The 22991-nt window shown below is 37.7% G+C and overlaps 9 non-coding genes and 66 pseudogenes across 9 annotated transcripts; 3 read left to right on the top strand and 72 right to left on the bottom strand.

The window, feature by feature from the left end:
• Positions 1-507: 507 nt before the first annotated feature.
• LOC149693196 (5S ribosomal RNA) lies at positions 508-626 on the top strand. Its single transcript, XR_016383137.1, has one exon. It is a non-coding gene; the product is annotated as a 5S ribosomal RNA (ribosomal RNA).
• Positions 627-987: 361 nt separating this feature from the next.
• On the top strand, positions 988-1106 carry LOC149693195 (5S ribosomal RNA; annotated as a pseudogene).
• A 137-nt stretch (positions 1107-1243) lies between these two features.
• On the top strand, positions 1244-1362 carry LOC149693194 (5S ribosomal RNA; annotated as a pseudogene).
• Positions 1363-1707: 345 nt separating this feature from the next.
• On the bottom strand, positions 1708-1826 carry LOC149693193 (5S ribosomal RNA; annotated as a pseudogene).
• Positions 1827-1961: 135 nt separating this feature from the next.
• LOC149693192 (5S ribosomal RNA) lies at positions 1962-2079 on the bottom strand (annotated as a pseudogene).
• Positions 2080-2200: 121 nt separating this feature from the next.
• Positions 2201-2303, bottom strand: LOC149693191 (5S ribosomal RNA; annotated as a pseudogene).
• A 120-nt stretch (positions 2304-2423) lies between these two features.
• Positions 2424-2542, bottom strand: LOC149693190 (5S ribosomal RNA; annotated as a pseudogene).
• Positions 2543-2679: 137 nt separating this feature from the next.
• Positions 2680-2798, bottom strand: LOC149693189 (5S ribosomal RNA). Its single transcript, XR_016383142.1, has one exon. It is a non-coding gene; the product is annotated as a 5S ribosomal RNA (ribosomal RNA).
• A 138-nt stretch (positions 2799-2936) lies between these two features.
• Positions 2937-3055, bottom strand: LOC149693188 (5S ribosomal RNA). Its single transcript, XR_016383340.1, has one exon. It is a non-coding gene; the product is annotated as a 5S ribosomal RNA (ribosomal RNA).
• A 137-nt stretch (positions 3056-3192) lies between these two features.
• On the bottom strand, positions 3193-3311 carry LOC149693187 (5S ribosomal RNA). The gene has a single exon (XR_016383071.1). It is a non-coding gene; the product is annotated as a 5S ribosomal RNA (ribosomal RNA).
• Positions 3312-3448: 137 nt separating this feature from the next.
• LOC149693186 (5S ribosomal RNA) lies at positions 3449-3567 on the bottom strand (annotated as a pseudogene).
• A 121-nt stretch (positions 3568-3688) lies between these two features.
• On the bottom strand, positions 3689-3807 carry LOC149693185 (5S ribosomal RNA; annotated as a pseudogene).
• Positions 3808-3943: 136 nt separating this feature from the next.
• LOC149693184 (5S ribosomal RNA) lies at positions 3944-4062 on the bottom strand (annotated as a pseudogene).
• A 137-nt stretch (positions 4063-4199) lies between these two features.
• Positions 4200-4317, bottom strand: LOC149693183 (5S ribosomal RNA; annotated as a pseudogene).
• Positions 4318-4454: 137 nt separating this feature from the next.
• Positions 4455-4573, bottom strand: LOC149693182 (5S ribosomal RNA; annotated as a pseudogene).
• A 121-nt stretch (positions 4574-4694) lies between these two features.
• On the bottom strand, positions 4695-4813 carry LOC149693181 (5S ribosomal RNA; annotated as a pseudogene).
• A 391-nt stretch (positions 4814-5204) lies between these two features.
• Positions 5205-5322, bottom strand: LOC149693180 (5S ribosomal RNA; annotated as a pseudogene).
• A 135-nt stretch (positions 5323-5457) lies between these two features.
• Positions 5458-5575, bottom strand: LOC149693179 (5S ribosomal RNA; annotated as a pseudogene).
• A 137-nt stretch (positions 5576-5712) lies between these two features.
• Positions 5713-5831, bottom strand: LOC149693178 (5S ribosomal RNA). The gene has a single exon (XR_016383072.1). It is a non-coding gene; the product is annotated as a 5S ribosomal RNA (ribosomal RNA).
• Positions 5832-5968: 137 nt separating this feature from the next.
• Positions 5969-6087, bottom strand: LOC149693177 (5S ribosomal RNA; annotated as a pseudogene).
• Positions 6088-6222: 135 nt separating this feature from the next.
• LOC149693176 (5S ribosomal RNA) lies at positions 6223-6340 on the bottom strand (annotated as a pseudogene).
• Positions 6341-6477: 137 nt separating this feature from the next.
• Positions 6478-6596, bottom strand: LOC149693175 (5S ribosomal RNA; annotated as a pseudogene).
• Positions 6597-6733: 137 nt separating this feature from the next.
• LOC149693174 (5S ribosomal RNA) lies at positions 6734-6852 on the bottom strand (annotated as a pseudogene).
• A 122-nt stretch (positions 6853-6974) lies between these two features.
• On the bottom strand, positions 6975-7093 carry LOC149693173 (5S ribosomal RNA; annotated as a pseudogene).
• A 135-nt stretch (positions 7094-7228) lies between these two features.
• LOC149693172 (5S ribosomal RNA) lies at positions 7229-7346 on the bottom strand (annotated as a pseudogene).
• Positions 7347-7483: 137 nt separating this feature from the next.
• Positions 7484-7602, bottom strand: LOC149693171 (5S ribosomal RNA; annotated as a pseudogene).
• A 136-nt stretch (positions 7603-7738) lies between these two features.
• Positions 7739-7857, bottom strand: LOC149693170 (5S ribosomal RNA; annotated as a pseudogene).
• A 122-nt stretch (positions 7858-7979) lies between these two features.
• Positions 7980-8098, bottom strand: LOC149693169 (5S ribosomal RNA; annotated as a pseudogene).
• Positions 8099-8234: 136 nt separating this feature from the next.
• On the bottom strand, positions 8235-8353 carry LOC149693168 (5S ribosomal RNA; annotated as a pseudogene).
• A 120-nt stretch (positions 8354-8473) lies between these two features.
• Positions 8474-8591, bottom strand: LOC149693167 (5S ribosomal RNA; annotated as a pseudogene).
• Positions 8592-8983: 392 nt separating this feature from the next.
• On the bottom strand, positions 8984-9102 carry LOC149693166 (5S ribosomal RNA; annotated as a pseudogene).
• Positions 9103-9222: 120 nt separating this feature from the next.
• On the bottom strand, positions 9223-9340 carry LOC149693165 (5S ribosomal RNA; annotated as a pseudogene).
• Positions 9341-9477: 137 nt separating this feature from the next.
• On the bottom strand, positions 9478-9596 carry LOC149693164 (5S ribosomal RNA; annotated as a pseudogene).
• A 136-nt stretch (positions 9597-9732) lies between these two features.
• LOC149693163 (5S ribosomal RNA) lies at positions 9733-9851 on the bottom strand (annotated as a pseudogene).
• A 121-nt stretch (positions 9852-9972) lies between these two features.
• Positions 9973-10091, bottom strand: LOC149693162 (5S ribosomal RNA; annotated as a pseudogene).
• A 391-nt stretch (positions 10092-10482) lies between these two features.
• On the bottom strand, positions 10483-10601 carry LOC149693161 (5S ribosomal RNA; annotated as a pseudogene).
• Positions 10602-10721: 120 nt separating this feature from the next.
• Positions 10722-10839, bottom strand: LOC149693160 (5S ribosomal RNA; annotated as a pseudogene).
• Positions 10840-11230: 391 nt separating this feature from the next.
• Positions 11231-11348, bottom strand: LOC149693159 (5S ribosomal RNA; annotated as a pseudogene).
• A 392-nt stretch (positions 11349-11740) lies between these two features.
• Positions 11741-11859, bottom strand: LOC149693158 (5S ribosomal RNA; annotated as a pseudogene).
• Positions 11860-11979: 120 nt separating this feature from the next.
• LOC149693157 (5S ribosomal RNA) lies at positions 11980-12097 on the bottom strand (annotated as a pseudogene).
• A 137-nt stretch (positions 12098-12234) lies between these two features.
• On the bottom strand, positions 12235-12353 carry LOC149693156 (5S ribosomal RNA; annotated as a pseudogene).
• Positions 12354-12489: 136 nt separating this feature from the next.
• On the bottom strand, positions 12490-12607 carry LOC149693155 (5S ribosomal RNA; annotated as a pseudogene).
• Positions 12608-12742: 135 nt separating this feature from the next.
• Positions 12743-12860, bottom strand: LOC149693154 (5S ribosomal RNA; annotated as a pseudogene).
• Positions 12861-12997: 137 nt separating this feature from the next.
• LOC149693153 (5S ribosomal RNA) lies at positions 12998-13116 on the bottom strand. The gene has a single exon (XR_016383181.1). It is a non-coding gene; the product is annotated as a 5S ribosomal RNA (ribosomal RNA).
• A 137-nt stretch (positions 13117-13253) lies between these two features.
• LOC149693152 (5S ribosomal RNA) lies at positions 13254-13372 on the bottom strand (annotated as a pseudogene).
• Positions 13373-13507: 135 nt separating this feature from the next.
• On the bottom strand, positions 13508-13625 carry LOC149693151 (5S ribosomal RNA; annotated as a pseudogene).
• A 137-nt stretch (positions 13626-13762) lies between these two features.
• Positions 13763-13881, bottom strand: LOC149693150 (5S ribosomal RNA; annotated as a pseudogene).
• A 137-nt stretch (positions 13882-14018) lies between these two features.
• LOC149693149 (5S ribosomal RNA) lies at positions 14019-14137 on the bottom strand. The gene has a single exon (XR_016383345.1). It is a non-coding gene; the product is annotated as a 5S ribosomal RNA (ribosomal RNA).
• Positions 14138-14274: 137 nt separating this feature from the next.
• On the bottom strand, positions 14275-14393 carry LOC149693148 (5S ribosomal RNA). Its single transcript, XR_016383080.1, has one exon. It is a non-coding gene; the product is annotated as a 5S ribosomal RNA (ribosomal RNA).
• A 137-nt stretch (positions 14394-14530) lies between these two features.
• Positions 14531-14649, bottom strand: LOC149693147 (5S ribosomal RNA). The gene has a single exon (XR_016383180.1). It is a non-coding gene; the product is annotated as a 5S ribosomal RNA (ribosomal RNA).
• A 137-nt stretch (positions 14650-14786) lies between these two features.
• LOC149693146 (5S ribosomal RNA) lies at positions 14787-14905 on the bottom strand (annotated as a pseudogene).
• A 135-nt stretch (positions 14906-15040) lies between these two features.
• Positions 15041-15158, bottom strand: LOC149693145 (5S ribosomal RNA; annotated as a pseudogene).
• A 137-nt stretch (positions 15159-15295) lies between these two features.
• LOC149693144 (5S ribosomal RNA) lies at positions 15296-15414 on the bottom strand (annotated as a pseudogene).
• Positions 15415-15551: 137 nt separating this feature from the next.
• LOC149693143 (5S ribosomal RNA) lies at positions 15552-15670 on the bottom strand (annotated as a pseudogene).
• Positions 15671-15807: 137 nt separating this feature from the next.
• On the bottom strand, positions 15808-15926 carry LOC149693142 (5S ribosomal RNA; annotated as a pseudogene).
• A 122-nt stretch (positions 15927-16048) lies between these two features.
• LOC149693141 (5S ribosomal RNA) lies at positions 16049-16167 on the bottom strand (annotated as a pseudogene).
• A 132-nt stretch (positions 16168-16299) lies between these two features.
• LOC149693140 (5S ribosomal RNA) lies at positions 16300-16418 on the bottom strand (annotated as a pseudogene).
• A 121-nt stretch (positions 16419-16539) lies between these two features.
• LOC149693139 (5S ribosomal RNA) lies at positions 16540-16658 on the bottom strand (annotated as a pseudogene).
• Positions 16659-17050: 392 nt separating this feature from the next.
• LOC149693138 (5S ribosomal RNA) lies at positions 17051-17169 on the bottom strand (annotated as a pseudogene).
• Positions 17170-17289: 120 nt separating this feature from the next.
• Positions 17290-17407, bottom strand: LOC149693137 (5S ribosomal RNA; annotated as a pseudogene).
• A 137-nt stretch (positions 17408-17544) lies between these two features.
• LOC149693136 (5S ribosomal RNA) lies at positions 17545-17663 on the bottom strand (annotated as a pseudogene).
• A 135-nt stretch (positions 17664-17798) lies between these two features.
• On the bottom strand, positions 17799-17916 carry LOC149693135 (5S ribosomal RNA; annotated as a pseudogene).
• Positions 17917-18309: 393 nt separating this feature from the next.
• LOC149693134 (5S ribosomal RNA) lies at positions 18310-18428 on the bottom strand (annotated as a pseudogene).
• Positions 18429-18548: 120 nt separating this feature from the next.
• On the bottom strand, positions 18549-18666 carry LOC149693133 (5S ribosomal RNA; annotated as a pseudogene).
• A 137-nt stretch (positions 18667-18803) lies between these two features.
• LOC149693132 (5S ribosomal RNA) lies at positions 18804-18922 on the bottom strand (annotated as a pseudogene).
• A 388-nt stretch (positions 18923-19310) lies between these two features.
• LOC149693131 (5S ribosomal RNA) lies at positions 19311-19428 on the bottom strand (annotated as a pseudogene).
• Positions 19429-19820: 392 nt separating this feature from the next.
• Positions 19821-19939, bottom strand: LOC149693130 (5S ribosomal RNA; annotated as a pseudogene).
• A 120-nt stretch (positions 19940-20059) lies between these two features.
• Positions 20060-20177, bottom strand: LOC149693129 (5S ribosomal RNA; annotated as a pseudogene).
• A 389-nt stretch (positions 20178-20566) lies between these two features.
• On the bottom strand, positions 20567-20685 carry LOC149693128 (5S ribosomal RNA; annotated as a pseudogene).
• A 390-nt stretch (positions 20686-21075) lies between these two features.
• LOC149693127 (5S ribosomal RNA) lies at positions 21076-21194 on the bottom strand (annotated as a pseudogene).
• A 137-nt stretch (positions 21195-21331) lies between these two features.
• LOC149693126 (5S ribosomal RNA) lies at positions 21332-21450 on the bottom strand (annotated as a pseudogene).
• Positions 21451-21587: 137 nt separating this feature from the next.
• Positions 21588-21706, bottom strand: LOC149693125 (5S ribosomal RNA; annotated as a pseudogene).
• Positions 21707-21826: 120 nt separating this feature from the next.
• LOC149693124 (5S ribosomal RNA) lies at positions 21827-21944 on the bottom strand (annotated as a pseudogene).
• A 389-nt stretch (positions 21945-22333) lies between these two features.
• On the bottom strand, positions 22334-22452 carry LOC149693123 (5S ribosomal RNA; annotated as a pseudogene).
• Positions 22453-22842: 390 nt separating this feature from the next.
• On the bottom strand, positions 22843-22961 carry LOC149693122 (5S ribosomal RNA; annotated as a pseudogene).
• Between the last annotated feature and the right edge of the window lie 30 nt (positions 22962-22991).

Genomic DNA, 22991 nt, shown 5'->3' with positions numbered 1-22991 from the left:
GTCTCACTTAATTTAAATTCGAATTAATATCTAGCACTCTCGGCAACGGCCATATCGCGCTGAAAACACGTGTTCTAATCCTATCACCGAAGTTAAGCAGCGTCGAGCGCAGTCAGTTTTTGGGAGGGAGACCACTTAAGAACACTGCGTGCCGTTGGTTTTTCACTTTTTTTTCCACTTTTAAATTCCAATAGATATGAAAAAAGCAAACATATCTTCTTTTTGTTATTGTCTTATAAAGATGAAGGTTACTTAAATTCAAATTATTAAATAGCACTCTCGGCAACGGCCAAATCGCGCTGAAAAAAACGGTTCTCGTCCGATCACCGAAGTTAAGCAGCGTCGAGCGCAGTCAGTACTTGGGATCACTTCGTGCCGTTGGCTTTTTCACTTTTTTTTTCCTCTTTTAAATTCCATCAGATATGAAAAAAGCAAACATATCTTCTTTTTCTTATTGATTTATAAAGATGAAGGTTAATTAAATTCAAATTAATAAATAGCACTCTCGGCAACGGCCATATCACGCTGCAAACACCGGTTCTCGTCCGATCACCGAAGTTAAGCAGCGTCGAGCGCAGTCAGTACTTGGGAGGGAGACCACTTAGGAACACTGCGTGCCGTTGGCTTTTTCACTTTTTTTCCTCTTTTAAATTCCAATAGATATGAAAAAAGCAAACATATTTTCTTTTTGTTATTGTTTTAAAAAGATGATGGTTAATTTGTCTTACTTAATTTAAATTCGAATTATTATCTAGCACTCTCGGCAACGGCCATATCACGCTGAAAACACCGGTTCTCGTCCGATCACCGAAGTTAAGCAGCGTCAAGCGCAGTCAGTACTTGGAAACTTTGCGTGCCGTTGGTTTTTTCACTTTTATTTCCTCTTTTAAATTCCATCAGATATGAAAAAAGCAAACATATCTTCTTTTTCTTATTGATTTATAAAGATGAAGGTTAATTAAATTCAAATTATTAAATAGCACTCTCGGCAACGGCCATATCACGCTGCAAACACCGGTTCTCGTCCGATCACCGAAGTTAAGCAGCGTCGATCGCAGTCAGTACTTGGGAGGGAGACCACTTAGGAACACTGCGTGCCGTTGGCTTTTTCACTTTTTTTTCCTCTTTTAAATTCCAATAGATAAGAAAAAACCAAACTTTTTTTCTTTTTGTTATTGTTTTAAAAAGATGAAGGTTAATTTGTCTCACTTAATTTAAATTCGAATTATTAACTAGCACTCTCGGCAACGGCCATATCGCGCTGAAAACACCTGTTCTAATCCTATCACCGAAGTTAAGCAGCGTCGAGGGCAGTCAGTACTTGGGAGGGAGACCACTTAAAAACACTGCGTGCCGTTGGTTTTTCACTTTTTTTCCACTTTTAAATTCCAATAGATATGAAAAAAGCAAACATATCTTCTTTTTGTTATTGTCTTATAAAGATGAAGGTTAATTAAATTCAAATTATTAAATAGAACTCTCGGCAACGGCCATATCGCGCTGAAAAAAACGGTTCTCGTACGATCACCGAAGTTAAGCAGCGTCGAGCGCAGTCAGTACTTGGGATCACTGCGTGCCTTTGGCTTTTTCCTTTTTGTTTCCTCTTTTAAATTCCACCAGATATGAAAAAAGCAAACATATCATCTTTTTGATAATGTTTGCATTTTTGAAATTTATTGGAATATAAAAGTGGAAAAAAAGTGAAAAAGCAAACGGCACGCAGTGTTCTTAAGTGGTCTCCCTCCGAAGTACTGACTGCGCTCGACGCTGCTTAACTTCGGTGATAGGATTAGAACCGGTGTTTTCAGCGTGATATGGCCGTTGCCGAGAGTGCTAGTCAATAATTCGAATTTAAATTTAGTGAGACAAATTAACCTTCATCTTTTTAAAACAATAACAAAAAGAAAATATTTTTGTTTTTTTCATATCTATTGGATTTTAAAAGAGGAAAAAAAGTGAAAAACCAACGGCACGCAGTGTCCTAAGTGGTCTCCCTCCCAAGTACTGACTGCGCTCGACGCTGCTTAACTTCGGTGATAGGACTAGAACCGGTGTTTTCAGCGCGATATGGCCGTTGGCGAGAGTGCTAGTTAATAATTTGAATTTAATTAACCTTAATCTTTATAAAACAATAACAAAAAGAAGATATGGTTGCTTTTTTATATCTGGTGGAATTTAAAAGAGGAGACAAAAGGGAAAAAGCCAACGGCACGCAGAGTTTCCAAGTACTGACTGCGCTCGACGCTGCTTAACTTCGGTGATCGGACGAGAACCGGTGTTTTCAGCGTGATATGGCCGTTGCCCAGAGTGCTATTTAATAATTTGAATTTAATTAACCTTCATCTTTATAAAACAATAACAAAAAGAAGATATGTTTGCTTTTTTCATATCTATTGGAATTTAAAAGTGGAAAAAAAGTAAAAAACCAACGGCACGCAGTGTTCCTAAGTGGTCTCCCTCCCAAGCACTGACTGCGCTCGACGCTTCTTATCTTCGGTGATAGGACTAGAACCGGTGTTTTCAGCGTGATATGGCCGTTGCCGAGAGTGCTAGTTAATAATTCGAATTTAAATTAAGTGAGACAAATTAACCTTCATCTTTTTAAAACAATAACAAAAAGAAAATATGTTTGCTTTTTTGAAATTTATTGGAATATAAAAGTGAAAAAAAAAGTGAAAAAGCCAACGGCACGGAGTGTTCCTAAGTGGTCTCCCTCCCAAGTACTGACTGCGCTCGACGCTGCTTAACTTCGGTGATCGTACGAGAACCGGTGTTTTCAGCGTGATATGGCCGTTGCCGAGAGTGCTAGTTAATAATTCGAATTTAAATTAAGTGAGACAAATTAACCTTCATCTTTTTAAAACAATAACAAAAAGAAAATATGTTTGCTTTTTTGAAATTTATTGGAATATAAAAGTGGAAAAAAAAAGTGAAAAAGCCAACGGCACGGAGTGTTCCTAAGTGGTCTCCCTCCCAAGTACTGACTGCGATCGACGCTGCTTAACTTCGGTGATCGGACGAGAACCGGTGTTGTCAGCGTGATATGGCCGTTGTCGAGAGTGCTAGTTAATAATTCCAATTTAAATTAAGTGAGAAAAATTAACCTTCATCTTTTTAAAACAATAACAAAAAGAAAATATGTTTGCTTTTTTGAAATTTATTGGAATATAAAAGCGGAAAAAAAAGTGAAAAAGCCAACGGCACGGAGTGTTCCTAAGTGGTCTCCCTCCCAAGTACTGACTGCGCTCGACGCTGCTTAACTTCGGTGATCGGACGAGAACCGGTGTTTTCAGCGTGATATGGCCGTTGCCGAGAGTGCTAGTTAATAATTCGAATTTAAATTAAGTGAGAAAAATTAACCTTCATCTTTTTAAAACAATAACAAAAAGAAAATATGTTTGCTTTTTTGAAATTTATTGGAATATAAAAGTGGAAAAAAAAGTGAAAAAGCCAACGGCACGCAGTGTTCCTAAGTGGTCTCCCTCCCAAGTACTGACTGCGCTCGTCGCTGCTTAACTTCGGTGATCGAACGAGAACCGGTGTTTTCAGCGTGATATGGCCGTTTCCCAGAGTACTATTTAATAATTTGAATTTAATCAACCTTCATCTTTATAAAACAATAACAAAAAGAAGATATGTTTGCTTTTTTCATATCTATTGGAATTTAAAAGAGGAAAAAAAGGGAAAAAGCCAACGTCACGCAGTGTTCCTAAGTGGTCTCCCTCCCAAGTACTTACTGCGCTCGACGCTGCTTAACTTCGGTGATAGGACTAGAACCGGTGTTTTCGGCGCGATATGGCCGTTGGCGAGAGTGCTAGTTAATATTTAAAATTTTAATTAAGTGAGACAAATTAACCTTCATCTTTTTAAAACAATAACAAAAAGAAAATAAGTTTGCTTTTTTCATATCTATTGGAATTTAAAAGAGGAAAAAAAGTGAAAAAGCCAACGGCACGCAGTGTTCCCAAGTGTTCTGCCTCCCAAGTACTGACTGCGCTCGACGGTGCTTAACTTCGGTGATAGGACTAGCACCGGTGTTTTCAGCGTGATATGGCCGTTGCCGAGAGTGCTAGTTAATAATTCGAATTTAAATTAAGTGAGACAAATTAACCTTCATCTTTTTAAAACAATAACAAAAAGAAAATATTTTTGTTTTTTTTTCATATCTATTGGATTTTAAAAGAGGAAAAAAAGTGAAAAACCAACGGCACGCAGTGTCCTAAGTGGTCTCCCTCCCAAGTACTGACTGCGCTCGACGCTGCTTAACTTCGGTGATAGGACTAGAACCGGTGTTTTCAGCGCGATATGGCCGTTGGCGAGAGTGCTAGTTAATAATTCGACTTTAAATTAAGTGAGACAAATTAACCTTCATCTTTTTAAAACAATAACAAAAAGAAAATGAGTTTGCTTTTTTCATATCTATTGGAATTTAAAAGAGGAAAAAAAAGTGAAAAAGCCAACGGCACGCAGTGTTCCTAAGTGGTCTCCCTCCCAAGTACTGACTGCGCTCGTCGCTGCTTAACTTCGGTGATCGAACGAGAACCGGTGTTTTCAGCGTGATATGGCCGTTTCCCAGAGTACTATTTAATAATTTGAATTTAATTAACCTTCATCTTTATAAAACAATAACAAAAAGAAGATATGTTTGCTTTTTTCATATCTATTGGAATTTAAAAGAGGAAAAAAAGGGAAAAAGCCAACGTCACGCAGTGTTCCTAAGTGGTCTCCCTCCCAAGTACTGACTGCGCTCGACGCTGCTTAACTTCGGTGATAGGACTAGAACCGGTGTTTTCAGCGCGATATGGCCGTTGGCGAGAGTGCTAGTTAATAATTAAAATTTTAATTAAGTGAGACAAATTAACCTTCATCTTTTTAAAACAATAACAAAAAGAAAATAAGTTTGCTTTTTTCATATCTATTGGAATTTAAAAGAGGAAAAAAAAGTGAAAAAGCCAACGGCACGCAGTGTTCCCAAGTGTTCTGCCTCCCAAATACTGACTGCGCTCGACGGTGCTTAACTTCGGTGATAGGACTAGCACCGGTGTTTTCAGCGTGATATGGCCGTTGCCGAGAGTGCTAGTTAATAATTCGAATTTAAATTAAGTGAGACAAATTAACCTTCATCTTTTTAAAACAATAACAAAAAGATAATATTTTTCCTTTTTTCATATCCATTGGATTTTAAAAGAGGAAAAAAAGTGTAAAACCAACGGCACGCAGTGTCCTAAGTGGCCTCTCTCCCAAGTACTGACTGCGCTCGACGCTGCTTAACTTCGATGATCGGACTAGAACCGGTGTTTTCAGCGTGATATGGCCGTTGCCGAGAGTGCTAGTTAATAATTCGAATTTAAATTAAGTGAGACAAATTAACCTTCATCTTTTTAAAACAATAACAAAAAGAAAATATTTTTGCTTTTTTCATATCTATTGGACTTTAAAAGAGGAAAAAAAGTGAAAAACCAACGGCACGCAGTGTCCTAAGTGGTCTGCCTCCCAAGTACTGACTGCGCTCGACGGTGCTTAACTTCGGTGATAGGACTAGAACCGGTGTTTTCAGCGTGATATGACCGTTGCCGAGAGTGCTAGTTAATAATTCGAATTTAAATTAAGTGAGACAAATTAACCTTCATCTTTTTAAAACAATAACAAAAAGAAAATATGTTTGCTTTTTTGAAATTTATTGAAATATAAAAGTGGAAAAAAAAGTGAAAAAGCCAACGGCACGCAGTGTTCCTAAGTGGTCTGCCTCCCAAGTACTGACTGCGCTCGACGCTGCTTAACTTCGGTGATCGAACGAGAACCGGTGTTTTCAGCGCGATATGGCCGTTGGCGAGAGTGCTAGTTAATAATTCGAATTTAAATTAAGTGAGACAAATTAACCTTCATCTTTTTAAAACAATAACAAAAAGAAAATAAGTTTGCTTTTTTCATATCTATTGGAATTTAAAAGAGGAAAAAAAAATGAAAAAGCCAACGGCACGCAGTGTTCCCAAGTGTTCTGCCTCCCAAGTACTGACTGCTCTCGACGGTGCTTAACTTCGGTGATAGGACTAGAACCGGTGTTTTCAGCGTGATATGGCCGTTGCCGAGAGTGCTAGTTAATAATTCGAATTTAAATTAAGTGAGACAAATTAACCTTCATCTTTTTAAAACAATAACAAAAAGAAAATATTTTTGCTTTTTTCATATCTATTGGATTTTAAAAGAAGAAAAAAAGTGAAAAACCAACGGCACGCAGTGTCCTAAGTGGTCTCCCTCCCAAGTACTGACTTCGCTCGACGCTGCTTAACTTCGGTGATAGGACTAGAACCGGTGCTTTCAGCGCGATATGGCCGTTGGCGAGAGTGCTAGTTAATAATTCGAATTTAAATTAATTGAGACAAATTAACCTTCATCTTTTTAAAACAATAACAAAAAGAAAATAAGTTTGCTTTTTACATATCTATTGGAATTTAAAAGAGGAAAAAAAAATGAAAAAGCCAACGGCACGCAGTGTTCCCAAGTGTTCTGCCTCCCAAGTACTGACTGCTCTCGACGGTGCTTAACTTCGGTGATAGGACTAGAACCGGTGTTTTCAGCGTGATATGGCCGTTGCCGAGAGTGCTAGTTAATAATTCGAATTTAAATTAAGTGAGACAAATTAACCTTCATCTTTTTAAAACAATAACAAAAAGAAAATATGTTTGCTTTTTTGAAATTTATTGGAATATAAAAGTGGAAAAAAAAGTGAAAAAGCCAACGGCACGCAGTGTTCCTAAGTGGTCTCCCTCCCAAGTACTGACTGCGCTCGTCGCTGCTTAACTTCAGTGATCGAACGAGAACCGGTGTTTTCAGCGTGATATGGCCGTTTCCCAGAGTGCTATTTAATAATTTGAATTTAATTAACCTTCATCTTTATAAAACAATAACAAAAACATGATATGTTTGCTTTTTTCATATCTATTGGAATTTAAAAGAGGAAAAAAAAGTGAAAAAGCCAACGGCACGCAGTGTTCCCAAGTGTTCTGCCTCCCAAGTACTGACTGCGCTCGACGGTGCTTAACTTCGGTGATAGGACTAGAACCGGTGTTTTCAGCGTGATATGGCCGTTGCCGAGAGTGCTAGTTAATAATTCGAATTTAAATTAAGTGAGACAAATTAACCTTCATCTTTTTAAAACAATAACAAAAAGAAAATATTTTTGCTTTTTTCATATCAATTGGATTTTAAAAGAGGAAAAAAAGTGAAAAACCAACGGCACGCAGTGTCCTAAGTGGTCTCCCTCCCAAGTACTGACTACGCTCGACGCTGCTTAACTTCGGTGATAGGACTAGAACCGGTGTTTTCAGCGCGATATGGCCGTTGGCGAGAGTGCTAGTTAATAATTCAAATTTAAATTAAGTGAGACAAATTAACCTTCATCTTTTTAAAACAATAACAAAAAGAAAATAAGTTTGCTTTTTTCATATCTATTGGAATTTAAAAGAGGAAAAAAAAGTGAAAAAGCCAACGGCACGCAGTGTTCCCAAGTGTTCTGCCTCCCAAGTACTGACTGCGCTCGACGGTGCTTAACTTCGGTGATAGGACTAGAACCGGTGTTTTCAGCGTGATATGGCCGTTGCCGAGAGTGCTAGTTAATAATTCGAATTTAAATTAAGTGTGACAAATTAACCTTCATCTTTTAAAACAATAACAAAAAGAAAATATGTTTGCTTTTTTGAAATTTATTGGAATATAAAAGTGGAAAAAAAAGTGAAAACGCCAACGGCACGCAGTGTTCCTAAGTGGTCTCCCTCCCAAGTACTGACTGCGCTCGTCGCTGCTTAACTTCGGTGATCGAACGAGAACCGGTGTTTTCAGCGTGATATGGCCGTTTCCCAGAGTGCTATTTAATAATTGGAATTTAATTAACCTTCATCTTTATAAAACAATAACAAAAAGAAGATATGTTTGCTTTTTTCATATCTATTGGAATTTAAAAGAGGAAAAAAAAGGGAAAAAGCCAACGTCACGCAGTGTTCCTAAGTGGTCTCCCTCCCAAGTACTGACTGCGCTCGACGCTGCTTAACTTCGGTGATAGGACTAGAACCGGTGTTTTCAGCGTGATATGGCCGTTGCCGAGAGTGCTAGTTAATAATTCGAATTTAAATTAAGTGTGACAAATTAACCTTCATCTTTTAAAACAATAACAAAAAGAAAATATGTTTGCTTTTTTGAAATTTATTGGAATATAAAAGTGGAAAAAAAAGTGAAAACGCCAACGGCACGCAGTGTTCCTAAGTGGTCTCCCTCCCAAGTACTGACTGCGCTCGTCGCTGCTTAACTTCGGTGATCGAACGAGAACCGGTGTTTTCAGCGTGATATGGCCGTTTCCCAGAGTGCTATTTAATAATTGGAATTTAATTAACCTTCATCTTTATAAAACAATAACAAAAAGAAAATATTTTTGCTTTTTTCATATCTATTGGATTTTAAAAGAGGAAAAAAAGTGAAAAACCAACGGCACGCAGTGTCCTAAGTTGTCTCCCTCCCAAGTACTGACTGCGCTCGACGGTGCTTAACTTCGGTGATAGGACTAGAACCGGTGTTTTCAGCGCGATATGGCCGTTGGCGAGAGTGCTAGTTAATAATTCGAATTTTAATTAAGTGAGACAAATTAACCTTCATCTTTTTAAAACAATAACAAAAAGAAAATAAGTTTGCTTTTTTCATATCTATTGGAATTTAAAAGAGGAAAAAAAAGTGAAAAAGCCAACGGCACGCAGTGTTCCCAAGTGTTCTGCCTCCCAAGGACTGACTGCGCTCGACGGTGCTTAACTTCGGTGATAGGACTAGAACCGGTGTTTTCAGCGTGATATTGCCGTTGCCGAGAGTGCTAGTTAATAATTCGAATTTAAATTAAGTGTGACAAATTAACCTTCATCTTTTAAAACAATAACAAAAAGAAAATATGTTTGCTTTTTTGAAATTTATTGGAATATAAAAGTGGAAAAAAAAGTGAAAACGCCAACGGCACGCAGTGTTCCTAAGTGGTCTCCCTCCCAAGTACTGACTGCGCTCGTCGCTGCTTAACTTCGGTGATCGAACGAGAACCGGTGTTTTCAGCGTGATATGGCCGTTTCCCAGAGTGCTATTTAATAATTTGAATTTAATTAACCTTCATCTTTTTAAAACAATAACAAAAAGAAAATATTTTTGCTTTTTTCATATCAATTGGATTTTAAAAGAGGAAAAAAAGTGAAAAACCAACGGCACGCAGTGTCCTAAGTGGTCTCCCTTCCAAGTACTGACTACGCTCGACGCTGCTTAACTTCGGTGATAGGACTAGAACCGGTGTTTTCAGCGCGATATGGCCGTTGGCGAGAGTGCTAGTTAATAATTCGAATTTAAATTAAGTGAGACAAATTAACCTTCATCTTTTTAAAACAATAACAAAAAGAAAATAAGTTTGCTTTTTTCATATCTATTGGAATTTAAAAGAGGAAAAAAAAGTGAAAAAGCCAACGGCACGCAGTGTTCCCAAGTGTTCTGCCTCCCAAGTACTGACTGCGCTCGACGGTGCTTAACTTCGGTGATAGGACTAGAACCGGTGTTTTCAGCGTGATATGGCCGTTGCCGAGAGCGCTAGTTAATAATTCGAATTTAAATTAAGTGTGACAAATTAACCTTCATCTTTTAAAACAATAACAAAAAGAAAATATGTTTGCTTTTTTGAAATTTATTGGAATATAAAAGTGGAAAAAAAAGTGAAAACGCCAACGGCACGCAGTGTTCCTAAGTGGTCTCCCTCCCAAATACTGACTGCGCTCGTCGCTGCTTAACTTCGGTGATCGAACGAGAACCGGTGTTTTCAGCGTGATATGGCCGTTTCCCAGAGTGCTATTTAATAATTTGAATTTAATTAACCTTCATCTTTATAAAACAATAACAAAAAGAAGATATGTTTGCTTTTTTCATATCTATTGGAATTTAAAAGAGGAAAAAAAGGGAAAAAGCCAACGTCACGCAGTGTTCCTAAGTGGTCTCCCTCCCAAGTACTGACTGCGCTCGACGCTGCTTAACTTCGGTGATAGGACTAGAACCGGTGTTTTCAGCGCGATATGGCCGTTGGCGAGAGTGCTAGTTAATAATTCGAATTTTAATTAAGTGAGACAAATTAACCTTCATCTTTTTAAAACAATAACAAAAAGAAAATAAGTTTGCTTTTTTCATATCTATTGGAATTTAAAAGAGGAAAAAAAAGTGAAAAAGCCAACGGCACGCAGTGTTCCCAAGTGTTCTGCCTCCCAAGGACTGACTGCGCTCGACGGTGCTTAACTTCGGTGATAGGACTAGAACCGGTGTTTTCAGCGTGATATTGCCGTTGCCGAGAGTGCTAGTTAATAATTCGAATTTAAATTAAGTGTGACAAATTAACCTTCATCTTTTAAAACAATAACAAAAAGAAAATATGTTTGCTTTTTTGAAATTTATTGGAATATAAAAGTGGAAAAAAAGTGAAAACGCCAACGGCACGCAGTGTTCCTAAGTGGTCTCCCTCCCAAGTACTGACTGCGCTCGTCGCTGCTTAACTTCGGTGATCGAACGAGAACCGGTGTTTTCAGCGTGATATGGCCGTTTCCCAGAGTGCTATTTAATAATTTGAATTTAATTAACCTTCATCTTTTTAAAACAATAACAAAAAGAAAATAATTTTGCTTTTTTCATATCTATTGGATTTTAAAAGAGGAAAAAAAGTGAAAAACCAACGGCACGCAGTGTCCTAAGTGGTCTCCCTCCCAAGTACTGACTGCGCTCGACGCTGCTTAACTTCGGTGATAGGACTAGAACCGGTGTTTTCAGCGCGATATGGCCGTTGGCGAGAGTGCTAGTTAATAATTCGAATTTAAATTAAGTGAGACAAATTAACCTTCATCTTTTTAAAACAATAACAAAAAGAAAATAAGTTTGCTTTTTTCATATCTATTGGAATTTAAAAGAGGAAAAAAAAGTGAAAAAGCCAACGGCTTGCAGTGTTCCCAAGTGTTCTGCCTCCCAAGTACTGACTGCGCTCGACGGTGCTTAACTTCGGTGATAGGACTAGAACCGGTGTTTTCAGCGTGATATGGCCGTTGCCGAGAGTGCTAGTTAATAATTCGAATTTAAATTAAGTGAGACAAATTAACCTTCATCTTTTTAAAACAATAACAAAAAGAAAATATTTTTGCTTTTTTCATATCTATTGGATTTTAAAAGAGGAAAAAAAGTGAAAAACCAACGGCACGCAGTGTCCTAAGTTGTCTCCCTCCCAAGTACTGACTGCGCTCGACGGTGCTTAACTTCGGTGATAGGACTAGAACCGGTGTTTTCAGCGCGATATGGCCGTTGGCGAGAGTGCTAGTTAATAATTCGAATTTTAATTAAGTGAGACAAATTAACCTTCATCTTTTTAAAACAATAACAAAAAGAAAATAAGTTTGCTTTTTTCATATCTATTGGAATTTAAAAGAGGAAAAAAAAGTGAAAAAGCCAACGGCACGCAGTGTTCCCAAGTGTTCTGCCTCCCAAGGACTGACTGCGCTCGACGGTGCTTAACTTCGGTGATAGGACTAGAACCGGTGTTTTCAGCGTGATATTGCCGTTGCCGAGAGTGCTAGTTAATAATTCGAATTTAAATTAAGTGTGACAAATTAACCTTCATCTTTTAAAACAATAACAAAAAGAAAATATGTTTGCTTTTTTGAAATTTATTGGAATATAAAAGTGGAAAAAAAAGTGAAAACGCCAACGGCACGCAGTGTTCCTAAGTGGTCTCCCTCCCAAGTACTGACTGCGCTCGTCGCTGCTTAACTTCGGTTATCGAACGAGAACCGGTGTTTTCAGCGTGATATGGCCGTTTCCCAGAGTGCTATTTAATAATTTGAATTTAATTAACCTTCATCTTTTTAAAACAATAACAAAAAGAAAATATTTTTGCTTTTTTCATATCTATTGGATTTTAAAAGAGGAAAAAAAGTGAAAAACCAACGGCACGCAGTGTCCTAAGTGGTCTCCCTCCCAAGTACTGACTGCGCTCGACGCTGCTTAACTTCGGTGATAGGACTAGAACCGGTGTTTTCAGCGCGATATGGCCGTTGGCGAGAGTGCTAGTTAATAATTCGAATTTAAATTAAGTGAGACAAATTAACCTTCATCTTTTTAAAACAATAACAAAAAGAAAATAAGTTTGCTTTTTTCATATCTATTGGAATTTAAAAGAGGAAAAAAAAGTGAAAAAGCCAACGGCACGCAGTGTTCCCAAGTGTTCTGCCTCCCAAGTACTGACTGCGCTCGACGGTGCTTAACTTCGGTGATAGGACTAGAACCGGTGTTTTCAGCGTGATATGGCCGTTGCCGAGAGTGCTAGTTAATAATTCGAATTAAAATTAAGTGAGACAAATTAACCTTCATCTTTTTAAAACAATAACAAAAAGATAATATTTTTCCTTTTTTCATATCCATTGGATTTTAAAAGAGGAAAAAAAAGTGTAAAACCAACGGCACGCAGTGTCCTAAGTGGTCTCCCTCCCAAGTACTGACTGCGCTCGACGCTGCTTAACTTCGATGATCGGACTAGAACCGGTGTTTTCAGCGTGATATGGCCGTTGCCGAGAGTGCTAGTTAATAATTCGAATTTAAATTAAGTGAGACAAATTAACCTTCATCTTTTTAAAACAATAACAAAAAGAAAATATTTTTGCTTTTTTCATATCTATTGGACTTTAAAAGAGGAAAAAAAGTGAAAAACCAACGGCACGCAGTGTCCTAAGTGGTCTGCCTCCCAAGTACTGACTGCGCTCGACGGTGCTTAACTTCGGTGATAGGACTAGAACCGGTGTTTTCAGCGTGATATGACCGTTGCCGAGAGTGCTAGTTAATAATTCGAATTTAAATTAAGTGAGACAAATTAACCTTCATCTTTTTAAAACAATAACAAAAAGAAAATATGTTTGCTTTTTTGAAATTTATTGAAATATAAAAGTGGAAACAAAAGTGAAAAAGCCAACGGCACGCAGTGTTCCTAAGTGGTCTGCCTCCCAAGTACTGACTGCGCTCGACGCTGCTTAACTTCAGTGATCGAACGAGAACCGGTGTTTTCAGCGCGATATGGCCGTTGGCGAGAGTGCTAGTTAATAATTCGAATTTAAATTAAGTGAGACAAATTAACCTTCATCTTTTTAAAACAATAACAAAAAGAAAATAAGTTTGCTTTTTTCATATCTATTGGAATTTAAAAGAGGAAAAAAAAATGAAAAAGCCAACGGCACGCAGTGTTCCCAAGTGTTCTGCCTCCCAAGTACTGACTGCTCTCGACGGTGCTTAACTTCGGTGATAGGACTAGAACCGGTGTTTTCAGCGTGATATGGCCGTTGCCGAGAGTGCTAGTTAATAATTCGAATTTAAATTAAGTGAGACAAATTAACCTTCATCTTTTTAAAACAATAACAAAAAGAAAATATTTTTGCTTTTTTCATATCTATTGGATTTTAAAAGAGGAAAAAAAGTGAAAAACCAACGGCACGCAGTGTCCTAAGTGGTCTCCCTCCCAAGTACTGACTACGCTCGACGCTGCTTAACTTCGGTGATAGGACTAGAACCGGTGTTTTCAGCGCGATATGGCCGTTGGCGAGAGTGCTAGTTAATAATTCGAATTTAAATTAAGTGAGACAAATTAACCTTCATCTTTTTAAAACAATAACAAAAAGAAAATAAGTTTGCTTTTTTCATATCTATTGGAATTTAAAAGAGGAAAAAAAAATGAAAAAGCCAACGGCACGCAGTGTTCCCAAGTGTTCTGCCTCCCAAGTACTGACTGCTCTCGACGGTGCTTAACTTCGGTGATAGGACTAGAACCGGTGTTTTCAGCGTGATATGGCCGTTGCCGAGAGTGCTAGTTAATAATTCGAATTTAAATTAAGTGAGACAAATTAACCTTCATCTTTTTAAAACAATAACAAAAAGAAAATATGTTTGCTTTTTTGAAATTTATTGGAATATAAAAGTGGAAAAAAAAGTGAAAAAGCCAACGGCACGCAGTTTTCCTAAGTGGTCTCCCTCCCAAGTACTGACTGCGCTCGTCGCTGCTTAACTTCAGTGATCGAACGAGAACCGGTGTTTTCAGCGTGATATGGCCGTTGCCGAGAGTGCTAGTTAATAATTCGAATTTAAATTAAGTGAGACAAATTAACCTTCATCTTTTTAAAACAATAACAAAAAGAAAATATGTTTGCTTTTTTGAAATTTATTGGAATATAAAAGTGGAAAAAAAAGTGAAAAAGCCAACGGCACGCAGTTTTCCTAAGTGGTCTCCCTCCCAAGTACTGACTGCGCTCGTCGCTGCTTAACTTCAGTGATCGAACGAGAACCGGTGTTTTCAGCGCGATATGGCCGTTGGCGAGAGTGCTAGTTAATAATTCGAATTTAAATTAAGTGAGACAAATTAACCTTCATCTTTTTAAAACAATAACAAAAAGAAAATATGTTTGCTTTTTTGAAATTTATTGAAATATAAAAGTGGAAACAAAAGTGAAAAAGCCAACGGCACGCAGTGTTCCTAAGTGGTCTGCCTCCCAAGTACTGACTGCGCTCGACGCTGCTTAACTTCAGTGATCGAACGAGAACCGGTGTTTTCAGCGCGATATGGCCGTTGGCGAGAGTGCTAGTTAATAATTCGAATTTAAATTAAGTGAGACAAATTAACCTTCATCTTTTTAAAACAATAACAAAAAGAAAATAAGTTTGCTTTTTTCATATCTATTGGAATTTAAAAGAGGAAAAAAAAATGAAAAAGCCAACGGCACGCAGTGTTCCCAAGTGTTCTGCCTCCCAAGTACTGACTGCTCTCGACGGTGCTTAACTTCGGTGATAGGACTAGAACCGGTGTTTTCAGCGTGATATGGCCGTTGCCGAGAGTGCTAGTTAATAATTCGAATTTAAATTAAGTGAGACAAATTAACCTTCATCTTTTTAAAACAATAACAAAAAGAAAATATTTTTGCTTTTTTCATATCTATTGGATTTTAAAAGAGGAAAAAAAGTGAAAAACCAACGGCACGCAGTGTCCTAAGTGGTCTCCCTCCCAAGTACTGACTACGCTCGACGCTGCTTAACTTCGGTGATAGGACTAGAACCGGTGTTTTCAGCGCGATATGGCCGTTGGCGAGAGTGCTAGTTAATAATTCGAATTTAAATTAAGTGAGACAAATTAACCTTCATCTTTTTAAAACAATAACAAAAAGAAAATAAGTTTGCTTTTTTCATATCTATTGGAATTTAAAAGAGGAAAAAAAAATGAAAAAGCCAACGGCACGCAGTGTTCCCAAGTGTTCTGCCTCCCAAGTACTGACTGCTCTCGACGGTGCTTAACTTCGGTGATAGGACTAGAACCGGTGTTTTCAGCGTGATATGGCCGTTGCCGAGAGTGCTAGTTAATAATTCGAATTTAAATTAAGTGAGACAAATTAACCTTCATCTTTTTAAAACAATAACAAAAAGAAAATATGTTTGCTTTTTTGAAATTTATTGGAATATAAAAGTGGAAAAAAAAGTGAAAAAGCCAACGCCACGCAGTTTTCCTAAGTGGTCTCCCTCCCAAGTACTGACTGCGCTCGTCGCTGCTTAACTTCAGTGATCGAACGAGAACCGGTGTTTTCAGCGTGATATGGCCGTTGCCGAGAGTGCTAGTTAATAATTCGAATTTAAATTAAGTGAGACAAATTAACCTTCATCTTTTTAAAACAATAACAAAAAGAAAATATGTTTGCTTTTTTGAAATTTATTGGAATATAAAAGTGGAAAAAAAAGTGAAAAAGCCAACGGCACGCAGTTTTCCTAAGTGGTCTCCCTCCCAAGTACTGACTGCGCTCGTCGCTGCTTAACTTCAGTGATCGAACGAGAACCGGTGTTTTCAGCGTGATATGGCCGTTTCCAGGAGTGCTATTTAATAATTTGAATTTAATTAACCTTCATCTTTATAAAACAATAACAAAAACAAGATATGTTTGCTTTTTTCATATCTATTGGAATTTAAAAGAGGAAAAAAAAGGGAAATAGCCAACGTCACGCAGTGTTCCTAAGTGGTCTCCCTCCCAAGTACTGACTGCGCTCGACGCTGCTTAACTTCGGTGATAGGACTAGAACCGGTGTTTTCAGCGCGATATGGCCGTTGGCGAGAGTGCTAGTTAATAATTCGAATTTCAATTAAGTGAGACAAATTAACCATCTTTTTAAAACAATAACAAAAAGAAAATAAGTTTGCTTTTTCATATCTATTGGAATTTAAAAGAGGAAAAAAAGTGAAAACGCCAACGGCACGCAGTGTTCCTAAGTGGTCTCCCTCCCAAGTACTGACTGCGCTCGTCGCTGCTTAACTTCGGTGATCGAACGAGAACCGGTGTTTTCAGCGTGATATGGCCGTTTCCCAGAGTGCTATTTAATAATTTGAATTTAATTAACCTTCATCTTTATAAAACAATAACAAAAAGAAGATATGTTTGCTTTTTTCATATCTATTGGAATTTAAAAGAGGAAAAAAAAGGAAAAAGCCAACGTCACGCAGTGTTCCTAAGTGGTCTCCCTCCCAAGTACTGACTGCGCTCGACGCTGCTTAACTTCGGTGATAGGACTAGAACCGGTGTTTTCAGCGCGATATGGCCGTTGGCGAGAGTGCTAGTTAATAATTCGAATTTTAATTAAGTGAGACAAATTAACCTTCATCTTTTTAAAACAATAACAAAAAGAAAATAAGTTTGCTTTTTTCATATCTATTAGAATTTAAAAGAGGAAAAAAAAGTGAAAAAGCCAACGGCACGCAGTGTTCCCAAGTGTTCTGCCTCCCAAGGACTGACTGCGCTCGACGGTGCTTAACTTCGGTGATAGGACTAGAACCGGTGTTTTCAGCGTGATATTGCCGTTGCCGAGAGTGCTAGTTAATAATTCGAATTTAAATTAAGTGTGACAAATTAACCTTCATCTTTTAAAACAATAACAAAAAGAAAATATGTTTGCTTTTTTGAAATTTATTGGAATATAAAAGTGGAAAAAAAAGTGAAAACGCCAACGGCACGCAGTGTTCCTAAGTGGTCTCCCTCCCAAGTACTGACTGCGCTCGTCGCTGCCTAACTTCGGTGATCGAACGAGAACCGGTGTTTTCAGCGTGATATGGCCGTTTCCCAGAGTGCTATTTAATAATTTGAATTTAATTAACCTTCATCTTTTTAAAACAATAACAAAAAGAAAATATTTTTGCTTTTTTCATATCTATTGGATTTTAAAAGAGGAAAAAAAGTGAAAAAGCAACGGCACGCAGTGTCCTAAGTGGTCTCCCTCCCAAGTACTGACTGCGCTCGACGCTGCTTAACTTCGGTGATAGGACTAGAACCGGTGTTTTCAGCGCGATATGGCCGTTGGCGAAAGTGCTAGTTAATAATTCGAATTTAAATTAAGTGAGACAAATTAACCTTCATCTTTTTAAAACAATAACAAAAAGAAAATAAGTTTGCTTTTTTCATATCTATTGGAATTTAAAAGAGGAAAAAAAAGTGAAAAAGCCAACGGCACGCAGTGTTCCCAAGTGTTCTGCCTCCCAAGTACTGACTGCGCTCGACGGTGCTTAACTTCGGTGATAGGACTAGAACCGGTGTTTTCAGCGTGATATGGCCGTTGCCGAGAGTGCTAGTTAATAATTCGAATTTAAATTAAGTGAGACAAATTAACCTTCATCTTTTTAAAACAATAACAAAAAGAAAATATTTTTGCTTTTTTCATATCTATTGGATTTTAAAAGAGGAAAAAAAGTGAAAAACCAACGGCACGCAGTGTCCTAAGTTGTCTCCCTCCCAAGTACTGACTGCGCTCGACGGTGCTTAACTTCGGTGATAGGACTAGAACCGGTGTTTTCAGCGCGATATGGCCGTTGGCGAGAGTGCTAGTTAATAATTCGAATTTTAATTAAGTGAGACAAATTAACCTTCATCTTTTTAAAACAATAACAAAAAGAAAATAAGTTTGCTTTTTTCATATCTATTGGAATTTAAAAGAGGAAAAAAAAAGTGAAAAAGCCAACGGCACGCAGTGTTCCCAAGTGTTCTGCCTCCCAAGGACTGACTGCGCTCGACGGTGCTTAACTTCGGTGATAGGACTAGAACCGGTGTTTTCAGCGTGATATTGCCGTTGCCGAGAGTGCTAGTTAATAATTCGAATTTAAATTAAGTGTGACAAATTAACCTTCATCTTTTAAAACAATAACAAAAAGAAAATATGTTTGCTTTTTTGAAATTTATTGGAATATAAAAGTGGAAAAAAAAGTGAAAACGCCAACGGCACGCAGTGTTCCTAAGTGGTCTCCCTCCCAAGTACTGACTGCGCTCGTCGCTGCTTAACTTCGGTGATCGAACGAGAACCGGTGTTTTCAGCGTGATATGGCCGTTTCCCAGAGTGCTATTTAATAATTTGAATTTAATTAACCTTCATCTTTTTAAAACAATAACAAAAAGAAAATATTTTTGCTTTTTTCATATCTATTGGATTTTAAAAGAGGAAAAAAAGTGAAAAACCAACGGCACGCAGTGTCCTAAGTGGTCTCCCTCCCAAGTACTGACTGCGCTCGACGCTGCTTAACTTCGGTGATAGGACTAGAACCGGTGTTTTCAGCGCGATATGGCCGTTGGCGAGAGTGCTAGTTAATAATTCGAATTTAAATTAAGTGAGACAAATTAACCTTCATCTTTTTAAAACAATAACAAAAAGAAAATAAGTTTGCTTTTTTCATATCTATTGGAATTTAAAAGAGGAAAAAAAAGTGAAAAAGCCAACGGCACGCAGTGTTCCCAAGTGTTCTGCCTCCCAAGTACTGACTGCGCTCGACGGTACTTAACTTCGGTGATAGGACTAGAACCGGTGTTTTCAGCGTGATATGGCCGTTGCCGAGAGTGCTTGTTAATAATTCGAATTTAAATTAAGTGAGACAAATTAACCTTCATCTTTTTAAAACAATAACAAAAAGAAAATATTTTTGCTTTTTTCATATCTATTGGATTTTAAAAGAGGAAAAAAAGTGAAAAACCAACGGCACGCAGTGTCCTAAGTTGTCTCCCTCCCAAGTACTGACTGCGCTCGACGGTGCTTAACTTCGGTGATAGGACTAGAACCGGTGTTTTCAGCGTGATATGGCCGTTGCCGAGAGTGCTAGTTAATAATTCGAATTTAAATTAAGTGAGACAAATTAACCTTCATCTTTTTAAAACAATAACAAAAAGAAAATATTTTTGCTTTTTTCATATTTATTGGATTTTAAAAGAGGAAAAAAAGTGAAAAACCAACGGCACGCAGTGTCCTAAGTGGTCTCCCTCCCAAGTACTGAATACGCTCGACGCTGCTTAACTTCGGTGATAGGACTAGAACCGGTGTTTTCAGCGCGATATGGCCGTTGGCGAGAGTGCTAGTTAATAATTCGAATTTAAATTAAGTGAGACAAATTAACCTTCATCTTTTTAAAACAATAACAAAAAGAAAATAAGTTTGCTTTTTTCATATCTATTGGAATTTAAAAGAGGAAAAAAAAGTGAAAAAGCCAACGGTACGCAGTGTTCCCAAGTGTTCTGCCTCCCAAGGACTGACTGCGCTCGACGGTGCTTAACTTCGGTGATAGGACTAGAACCGGTGTTTTCAGCGTGATATGGCCGTTGCCGAGAGTGCTAGTTAATAATTCGAATTTAAATTAAGTGTGACAAATTAACCTTCATCTTTTAAAACAATAACAAAAAGAAAATATGTTTGCTTTTTTGAAATTTATTGGAATATAAAAGTGGAAAAAAAAGTGAAAACGCCAACGGCACGCAGTGTTCCTAAGTGGTCTCCCTCCCAAGTACTGACTGCGCTCGTCGCTGCTTAACTTCGGTGATCGAACGAGAACCGGTGTTTTCAGCGTGATATGGCCGTTTCCCAGAGTGCTATTTAATAATTTGAATTTAATTAACCTTCATCTTTTTAAAACAATAACAAAAAGAAAATATTTTTGCTTTTTTCATATCTATTGGATTTTAAAAGAGGAAAAAAAGTGAAAAACCAACGGCACGCAGTGTCCTAAGTGGTCTCCCTCCCAAGTACTGACTGCGCTCGACGCTGCTTAACTTCGGTGATAGGACTAGAACCGGTGTTTTCAGCGCGATATGGCCGTTGGCGAGAGTGCTAGTTAATAATTCGAATTTAAATTAAGTGAGACAAATTAACCTTCATCTTTTTAAAACAATAACAAAAAGAAAATATTTTTGCTTTTTTCATATCTATTGGATTTTAAAAGAGGAAAAAAAGTGAAAAACCAACGGCACGCAGTGTCCTAAGTTGTCTCCCTCCCAAGTACTGACTGCGCTCGACGGTGCTTAACTTCGGTGATAGGACTAGAACCGGTGTTTTCAGCGTGATATGGCCGTTGCCGAGAGTGCTAGTTAATAATTCGAATTTAAATTAAGTGAGACAAATTAACCTTCATCTTTTTAAAACAATAACAAAAAGAAAATATGTTTGCTTTTTTGAAATTTATTGGAATATAAAAGTGGAAAAAAAGTGAAAAAGCCAACGGCACGCAGTGTTCCCAAGTGTTCTGCCTCCCAAGTACTGACTGCGCTCGACGGTGCTTAACTTCGGTGATAGGACTAGAACCGGTGTTTTCAGCGTGATATGGCCGTTGCCGAGAGTGCTAGTTAATAATTCGAATTTAAATTAAGTGAGACAAATTAACCTTCATCTTTTTAAAACAATAACAAAAAGAAAATATTTTTGCTTTTTTCATATCTATTGGATTTTAAAAGAGGAAAAAAAGTGAAAAACCAACGGCACGCAGTGTCCTAAGTTGTCTCCCTCCCAAGTACTGACTGCGCTCGACGGTGCTTAACTTCGGTGATAGGACTAGAACCGGTGTTTTCAGCGTGATATGGCCGTTTCCCAGAGTGCTAGTTAATAATTCGAATTTAAATTAAGTGAGACAAATTAACCTTCATCTTTTTAAAACAATAACAAAAAGAAAATATGTTTGCTTTTTTGAAATTTATTGGAATATAAAAGTGGAAAAAAAAGTGAAAAAGCCAACGGCACGCAGTGTTCCTAAGTGGTCTGCCTCCCAAGTACTGACTGCGATCGACGCTGCTTAACTTCGGTGATAGGACTAGAACCGGTGTTTTCAGCGCGATATGGCCGTTGGCGAGAGTGCTAGTTAATAATTCGAATTTAAATTAAGTGAGACAAATTAACCTTCATCTTTTTAAAACAATAACAGAAAGAAAATAAGTTTGCTTTTTTCATATCTATTGGAATTTAAAAGAGGAAAAAAAAGTGAAAAAGCCAACGGCACGCAGTGTTCCCAAGTGTTTTGCCTCCCAAGTACTGACTGCGCTCGACGGTGCTTAACTTCGGTGATAGGACTAGAACCGGTGTTTTCAGCGTGATATGGCCGTTGCCGAGAGTGCTAGTTAATAATTCGAATTTAAATTAAGTGAGACAAATTAACCTTCATCTTTTTAAAACAATAACAAAAAGAAAATATGTTTGCTTTTTTGAAATTTATTGGAATATAAAAGTGGAAAAAAAAGTGAAAACGCCAACGGCACGCAGTGTTCCTAAGTGGTCTCCCTCCCAAGTACTGACTGCGCTCGTCGCTGCTTAACTTCGGTGATCGAACGAGAACCGGTGTTTTCAGCGTGATATGGCCGTTTCCCAGAGTGCTATTTAATAATTTGAATTTAATTAACCTTCATCTTTTTAAAACAATAACAAAAAGAAAATATTTTTGCTTTTTTCATATCTATTGGATTTTAAAAGAGGAAAAAAAGTGAAAAACCAACGGCACGCAGTGTCCTAAGTGGTCTCCCTCCCAAGTACTGACTGCGCTCGACGCTGCTTAACTTCGGTGATAGGACTAGAACCGGTGTTTTCAGCGCGATATGGCCGTTGGCGAGAGTGCTAGTTAATAATTCGAATTTAAATTAAGTGAGACAAATTAACCTTCATCTTTTTAAAACAATAACAAAAAGAAAATATTTTTGCTTTTTTCATATCTATTGGATTTTAAAAGAGGAAAAAAAGTGAAAAACCAACGGCACGCAGTGTCCTAAGTTGTCTCCCTCCCAAGTACTGACTGCGCTCGACGGTGCTTAACTTCGGTGATAGGACTAGAACCGGTGTTTTCAGCGTGATATGGCCGTTGCCGAGAGTGCTAGTTAATAATTCGAATTTAAATTAAGTGAGACAAATTAACCTTCATCTTTTTAAAACAATAACAAAAAGAAAATATGTTTGCTTTTTTGAAATTTATTGGAATATAAAAGTGGAAAAAAAGTGAAAAAGCCAACGGCACGCAGTGTTCCCAAGTGTTCTGCCTCCCAAGTACTGACTGCGCTCGACGGTGCTTAACTTCGGTGATAGGACTAGAACCGGTGTTTTCAGCGTGATATGGCCGTTGCCGAGAGTGCTAGTTAATAATTCGAATTTAAATTAAGTGAGACAAATTAACCTTCATCTTTTTAAAACAATAACAAAAAGAAAATATTTTTGCTTTTTTCATATCTATTGGATTTTAAAAGAGGAAAAAAAGTGAAAAACCAACGGCACGCAGTGTCCTAAGTTGTCTCCCTCCCAAGTACTGACTGCGCTCGACGGTGCTTAACTTCGGTGATAGGACTAGAACCGGTGTTTTCAGCGTGATATGGCCGTTTCCCAGAGTGCTAGTTAATAATTCGAATTTAAATTAAGTGAGACAAATTAACCTTCATCTTTTTAAAACAATAACAAAAAGAAAATATGTTTGCTTTTTTGAAATTTATTGGAATATAAAAGTGGAAAAAAAAGTGAAAAAGCCAACGGCACGCAGTGTTCCTAAGTGGTCTGCCTCCCAAGTACTGACTGCGATCGACGCTGCTTAACTTCGGTGATAGGACTAGAACCGGTGTTTTCAGCGCGATATGGCCGTTGGCGAGAGTGCTAGTTAATAATTCGAATTTAAA

Source organism: Phalangium opilio, unplaced genomic scaffold (assembly GCF_054372755.1).
Source record: "Phalangium opilio isolate 3A_F unplaced genomic scaffold, DU_Popi_V2 ptg000024l_1, whole genome shotgun sequence".
NCBI lineage: Eukaryota > Metazoa > Arthropoda > Arachnida > Opiliones > Phalangiidae > Phalangium > Phalangium opilio.
Note: the sequence above shows the minus strand (reverse complement) of the source record. Positions and strands in the feature narration are given on the sequence as shown.